General features: G+C 43.3%; 1 protein-coding gene across 4 annotated transcripts in view; it reads right to left on the reverse strand.

Moving 5' to 3' along the window:
• E23 (Early gene at 23) overlaps positions 1-102 on the reverse strand; it is a 200,010-nt gene extending 199,908 nt beyond the window's left edge. For 2 of the 4 annotated variants that reach the window (XM_070087762.1, XM_070087753.1), the window contains exon 1: positions 3-90. The gene's annotated coding sequence lies outside the window, so the exon portion shown is untranslated. The other 2 variants (XM_070087764.1, XM_070087742.1) reach the window with 2 other exon arrangements.
• Positions 103-7,500: the final 7,398 nt, after the last annotated feature.

A 7,500-nucleotide genomic window follows, 5' to 3' on the forward strand; every position in this document is an offset into this window, starting at 1 on the left:
ACGTGCGCCAGGAGTACTCGGGACAATCAAGTGAGCTTAGAGAAAGAGCGAAAAAACTGGAGCTCTAGAGAAGGCACATGAAGGCACGATCGCAGCTCAGCACTTACTGAGTGGCAGCTGGTGGCCAGCCCGCTCCCACAAGCCCAACCACGTGTGTATGTGAGCCAGGCACCTCCCACCTCACAGTAAGCCCCGCCCATCAGTTCTACCAGGACTCCCTGTTCCCTCCCGCACTCATGATCCTCTTCCATCTTCTGACCCTATACACTCTACATTCCACCATAGTGCATCTAAACCTGCACTTTCTCAATAGACACAAACAGAAAGAGACTAAACACGGCAGATTTACATCAGAAGCAAGAAGTTAGTGACAGATTTATTCTCCTTCCTCACAGTAGGACTCCCTTGCAGCTGCCTCATTGGCATTCTGCTTACCAAGAGGGTAAGGTGTCAGGATTCAGGGGGGGGTAGTGTATAGGGAACAGGAGCCAAGAAATACAGAGATGACAGCAGAAAGGCTTCAGGAACAAGGAAGCAAGTGGCAGAGTACCAAGAGGAAAGTTTAGAAGAAAGGGACCTGAAGGCAGAAGTGGTTGTGGGAAGAGGAACTTTCAAGCAGACGGAATAGGATATAAAAAAAAAGAGCTGAGGACAATCAAATGGGGTTGCTTAGAATGGATCGAAGAGGCAAGGGTAAAGAAGACAGGAATGAAAGCAAGAATTAGAGAGCAGAATATGCGAGGTGTTTTATGCAGAGCCACTCTTAAATCTCTATCAAAAATTAATTAAAACAGCCAACATTTCATCATATACATGATGTAATAACATACTATAATTATAACATTTCACCAGTAACTGTGAGCACTTTTCAATTAATCTCTGGAGACCCTCCAACTGGCGGAGGACCCTATGCTGCAGCCCCTATAACCCATCCTTTAATCCGGCTCTGGTTATGTTACAGGAGTCGTCTATAGGCATTGGCCAGGAATCAGAAGACTGGAACTAGGACGTAGGAGACAGGATCAGGAACAACGAGGCAGGAGACGGGGAAAGGCACCAGGAGGCACGAACTTCTCTTAAAGGTCGTGTTCACTTCAGCCTCACGAATTTAGGTTCAGGGTCACATCGTGGTCACAGATGTTCTGATCTTTCATAGACTGGCATAGCACGATCGGTAATGCTAACGAAGTACTGAGTGATGGAATTTCGTTGGAGGGTGAGCATACATGCACACTCACACTCACACACACACACACACACACACACACACACACACACACACACACACACACACACACACACACACACACACACACACACACACACACACATACATACACACACACAGACACACACACACACACACACACACACACACACACACACACACACACACACACACACACACACACACACAAAGAAGACCGCAGACGGAGTACAGTCTAGGGGGCCAGAGACTACAAACCTCACTCAAGGAAAAAGATCTTGGGGTGAGTATAACACCAGGCACATCTCCTGAGGCGCACATCAACCAAATAACTGCTGCAGCATATGGGCGCCTAGCAAACCTATGAACAGCATTCCGCCATCTTAATAAGGAATCGTTCAGGACCCTGTACACTGTGTATCTTAGGCCCATATTGGAGTATGCGGCACCAGTTTGGAACCCACATCTAGACAAACACGTGCAAAGGTTTGCAACAAGACTAGTCCCAGAGCTAAGGGGTATGTCCTACGAGGAGAGGTTAAGAGAAATCGACCTGACAACACTGGAGGACAGGAGAGATATGGGGGACATGATAACGACATATAAAATACTGAGAGGAATTGACAAGGTGGACAGAGACAGAATGTTCCAGAGACGGGACACGGCAACAGGATTACACAGTTGGAAATAAAAGACACAGATGAATCACAAGGATGTTAGGAAGTATTTCTTCAGTCACAGAGTAGTCAGGAAGTAGAAAATGGTTTGGGAAGCGATGTAGTGGAGGCAGGATCCGTTCATAAATGTAGCAGAGGTACGATAAAGCTCATGGTGCAGGGAGAGTGACCCAGTAGAAGCCAGTGAAGAGGCGGGGCCAGGAGCTATGAATCGACCCCTGCAACCACAACTAAGTGAGTACACGCACACAATGGATGGCAGGGTAAAGGAAAATGTGTTAGCATGGATGAAGGTAGACCTAAATAGTTATCACTGTAAGAGATCGATCCTCAGGATGGGAAAGTGGAGCTGGTGGGTTTCCACAGGGATCGGTGGTGGAACCTCTTTTATTCTTGGAGATTAATATTACTTATAATGCATAAACTAGCTTCTGATATCATTGTTTACATATGTTGCAAATCTAATTAGGAGCATACAAACATATTAGAATAAGAGTAGTCATCAGGAGAATTTGGACAGGCTTCAGGAATGGTCAAATTAATGGTAAGTGGAATTTAAACTTAACTGAAGTGAAGTGTTGAAGCTGTGAGAATGGGAAGGAGGGAAAGTAAAGCTCACAGGTAATGAAAAGACCTCGAAACAAAACAATTACCCTCAACCCTGTCCAAAGAAGGGCACATAAACACAATAACACTGGTTAACCTCGCAAAGACAACAGTGTCATTTAGGAACCTAGACAAAGACCGATTCAAAACACTCATTACTTTACATGTAAGACTCAGTTTTGAGTAAGCAGAGCTGTTGTTGAACCCCTCACCGGGCAAAACACAAGGAGAAAATTGCAACACATCTTTCAGCACTGCCTTGTATAGTGTACATGGCCTTCTCTGTGGAAAGAGGCAAGTGTAATTCCCTGTTCATAAAAAGAAGAGCAGAGCAGAAATCAGCAACTATAGATCAGTGTCACTCTTGTCAATCACTGGCAAGATCCTTGAGAGAAAAATCTCAAGACAAATGACAGAGGTTTTTGACTACAGCTCACTACTTTGTGACCGTCAATATGGCTTCAGGAAACGTTACTCTGCTGTTGATCTGTTGTTAAACCTCTCCAATAAATGGCACCAGTCACTGGATGAATCCAAAGTCAGCTGTGTGGTAGCACTGGACATTGCTGGTGCTTTCGACCGAGTGTGGCACCAGGGCCTCTTGGCAAAACTGCAAGCACTAGGAATTACGGGCATAAAGCAGCAACTTCACTCTGGATGTACCCTTCTCCAGAACATCACTTCATCTGAGATCATTTATCCCCAGGATGACGTGAGTCTGGAACACATTCGTACAGCATTGATGTCAGCGAGATAAAGTCAGTTGATCAAATGAAAATGCTGGCCCACAGATGGCCCCAACTTCATCCTGTTCCCTACTTGTATATTTTATAACAATAAAAATGCTTTCAAATGAGCTGATGTAGGTAACAGCTCTTAGCTTGTCAATAAAGTTAGGAATCATTAACTTGTAAATAGCTTGTCAATAAAGAACATAAGAACATAAGAACGAAGGAACACTGCAGAAGGCCTACTGGCCCATGCGAGGCAGGTCCAAGCCTCCTACCGGCTTAAGCCAATGCACCCAACCTAGTCAGGTCAGGTCACATTGACTTAAGGGAGGAACACGGCAACCGACCTGGTAGCACAAGCTATCAGGTCCAACTCACACCCACCCACATCCACTCATGTATTTATCCAACCTATTTTTAAAGCTACACAACGTTCTGGCCTCTATAACTGTACTCGGGAGTTTGTTCCACTCATCCACAACTCTATTACCAAACCAGTACTTTCCTATATCCTTCCTGAATCTGAATTTTTCCAACTTAAAACCATTGCTGCGAGTCCTGTCTAGGCTAGATATTTTCAGCACACTATTTACATCCGCTTTATTTATTCCTGTCTTCCATTTATACACCTCAATCATATCCCCCCTAATTCTACGTCTTTCTAGAGAGTGCAGATTCAGGGCCCTTAGTCTATCCTCATAGGGAAGGTTTCTGATACATGGGATCAACTTTGTCATCCTCCTTTGTACATTTTCCAGAGAATTTATATCCATCCTGTAATACGGTGACCAAAACTGTGCAGCATAATCTAAATGAGGCCTAACCAAGGATGTATAGAGTTGAAGAACAACCTGAGGACTCCTATTATTTATGCTTCTTGATATGAAGCCAAGGATTCTATTAGCTTTATTGCGAACACTTATGCACTGTTGTCTTGGTTTCAGATTACTGCTAACCAGAACTCCTAAATCTTTTTCGCAATCCGTAATATTAAGATCTACATTATTTAGTTTATATGTGGCATGGTTATTGTCCTGTCCAACATTTAGAACTTTGCATTTGTCTATATTAAACTGCATCTGCCACTTCTCCGACCACTGCATCAGTCTATTCAAATCTTCCTGGGGTGCTCGAATGTCCTCGTCAGAATGAATTCGACGGCCTATTTTGGTGTCATCGGCAAACTTGCCGATGTCGCTCTTTATGCCCTCATCTATGTCGTTTATGAAGATTGTGAACAGCAGGGGGCCCAACACTGACCCCTGTGGAACACCGCTCGTAACGCTTCCCCACTCTGATTTCTCCCCATTTATGCAAACTCTCTGCTGCCTATTTGTCAACCATGCCTCTATCCAGGAAAAAATTTCTCCTCCTATTCCATGTGCCTTAATTTTCCTCAATAGTCTCTGATATGGGACCCTGTCAAAAGCCTTACTGAAGTCCATATACACAATATCATATTCATTACCATGATCTACCTCCTCAAATACCTTAGTGAAAAAAGTTAATAAATTCGTAAGGCAGGAACGCCCCTTTGTAAAACCATGCTGAGATTCATTGATTAATTTATGCTTTTCAAGGTGGCTACGAACTGCCTCGGCAATTATTGATTCCATAAATTTTCCCACTATGGAGGTTAGGCTTATTGGTCTATAGTTCGAAGCTAAGGACCTGTCACCTGTTTTGAAAATAGGTATCACATTTGCCATTTTCCACTTATCTGGCACCATGCCAGTTTGTAGTGATATGTTGAAAAGATTAGCCAAAGGTGTGCTAAGCTCCTCTTTACATTCCTTTAGAACCCTTGCATACAGTTCATCAGGGCCTGGGGATTTGTTAGGTTTTAATTTATCTATTTGCCTAAGGACCATGTCACTTGTGACCCTAATCGTGCACAGTTTATTATCGTCCTGTTCTACATAATTTATCATTACTGGAATATCGCTGGTATCCTCCTGTGCAAAAACTGAGAGGAAGTATGTGTTAAAAATTCTACACCTTTTCTTATCACTGTCAGTGAGCTGACCCGAGGAACTTTTGAGTGGGCCTATCTTGTCCCTGATCTTACTTCTGTATACCTGAAAGAATCCTTTTGGGTTAGTCTTCGATTCTCTTGCAACTTTAACCTCATAATCTCTTTTTGCTTTTCTAATTCCCTTTTTTATTTCTCTCTTTAACTGAATATATCGATTTCTTAATTGCCCCTCTCCTCTTTTGATTTGCCTATATATGCCTCTCTTTTGACCAATCAGATATTTTAATCTATTGTTCATCCATTTAGGATCATTTTTGTTTGATCTGATTTCCCTATTTGGAACATAATTTGACTGAGCAGCTAGAACTATGCCCTGGAAAGCATCATATCGGCAACCATCACCACCTACCTGACCCTTAGTCAGGTCATTCCAGTTCAGCCCACCTAAGTAATTTTTCAGTCCTATGAAATCAGCCAAGCGAAAGTCAGGGACGGAGACTTGATTGCCATTATTAGGGGAATTCCATGATATATTAAAACTGAGTGATTTGTGATCACTTTCCCCAAGCTTATCATTAACCTCAAGATTATTAATTAGTGTTTCCCTACTGGCAAGAACCAAGTCAAGGAGGTTATTTCCCCTAGTTGGCTCTGTCACAAACTGTTTTAAAAAACAATCCTGGATCGTTTCAATAAAGTCACCTGACTCTAAATTTCCTGTCAAATTGCTCCAGTCAATCTGTCTATAGTTGAAATCTCCCATTAGCACAACATTTTCGTATGTAGATGCCTTACGAATTTCGTGCCATAGAAGTTTACTGCACTCCCTATCAAGATTTGGGGCCCTGTAAATCACACCCAAAATTAGTTTTTCTCGGCCCTCGAGAAGCTGTAACCAAACAGATTCAGTGGCTGACGCTTCTAATTTAATATCTTGTCTAACACAACAATTTAAGTTGTCTCTGACATACATCACTACTCCTCCACCTTTCCTGTTGACCCTGTCATTGTGAAATAATTTATAGCCTTGTATGTGACATTCAGAGGGCATCTCTCTATCTTTCAGATTGAGCCAGGTCTCTGTTATAGCAATAATATCTATGTTTCCTGCACTTGCAATTAATCTTAGCTCATCTATCTTATTTCTTACACTCCTGCTATTAGTATAGTAAACCTTAAGGGAGCTAGTCCCTTGCTGCCCTCTGCTGTCCCCCTTTGTTTGCTGACCTGATCTATTGTCTTTATTTATAACTTCATGCTGAATGCCTTTTATACATTTACTGTCTCCAACCCTAGTGTTGCAACCTGCTTGTTTCCCACACACACCCATACCTCTATCTTCCATCAGTTTAAAATCATAGGCATTTCACCAATGGCCTTCTCAATCGAGTCTGCAAGTGCTACCACCCCTGCCCCAGAGAGATGTACCCCATCCCTTGCATACATATCATGTTTGCCATAAAAGTTGTTCCAGTTGTCAATGAATGGGATTGCAAGTTCCTTGCAGTATCTGTCTAGCCAGCAATTTACACCAATTGCCCTAGACAACCATTCATTTCCTACTCCCCTTCTAGGCAAGATGCTACATATGATTGGGATCCCTCCCTTAGACTTAATGAAATCTATAGCTGACCTGTACTTATCTAGCAGCTCTTCTCTCCTACCCTTCCCAATATCATTTCCACCAGCACTGAGACAGATAATGGGCTTGTTCCCATTACCTGACATGATATTATCCAGCCTGTTGACTATGTCCCCAACACCAGCTCTAGGGAAGCACACTCTATCTCTCATCTTCTTATTCCTATTACAAAAAGCATGGTCAATATATCTTACCTGAGAGTCACCAACCACAAGAATGCGCTTACCTCCATTAGCAGGGGCAGTAGTACCCTTACCTTCACTGGCCACCGAAGTACATTCATCCTGAAGAACAGAGAAGCGATTTCCTACCTTCAGATCTTCACTCTTAACTTTCCTTACTCTGATGCGCCTCCCATTACTGTGAACCACTCGCCACTTGTAGCAGGTGCTGGGCTGCACCTCACTGCTGTTAGCCGTTGCTACCTCCCCAACTACAGCCTCCTCACAGCGAGAGACAGACTGCACCTCACTGCTAGAAGCCTCATTCCCCACAACTCCAGCCACCTCACACTCTCTCCCAGACCCATTGAGGTGGACCTTCAACCTCCTAATCTCCTCCTGGAGAAGCAAGACCTCCTCCTTCAACTCTCCAACCTTAATTTTTAAAACACTGCAGAAGCAAGCCATGCTTTGTAACCGTCCACGCTAATCCCCAAAGCA

Source organism: Cherax quadricarinatus, chromosome 2 (assembly GCF_038502225.1).
Source record: "Cherax quadricarinatus isolate ZL_2023a chromosome 2, ASM3850222v1, whole genome shotgun sequence".
In the NCBI taxonomy this organism is placed as follows: Eukaryota; Metazoa; Arthropoda; class Malacostraca; order Decapoda; family Parastacidae; genus Cherax; species Cherax quadricarinatus.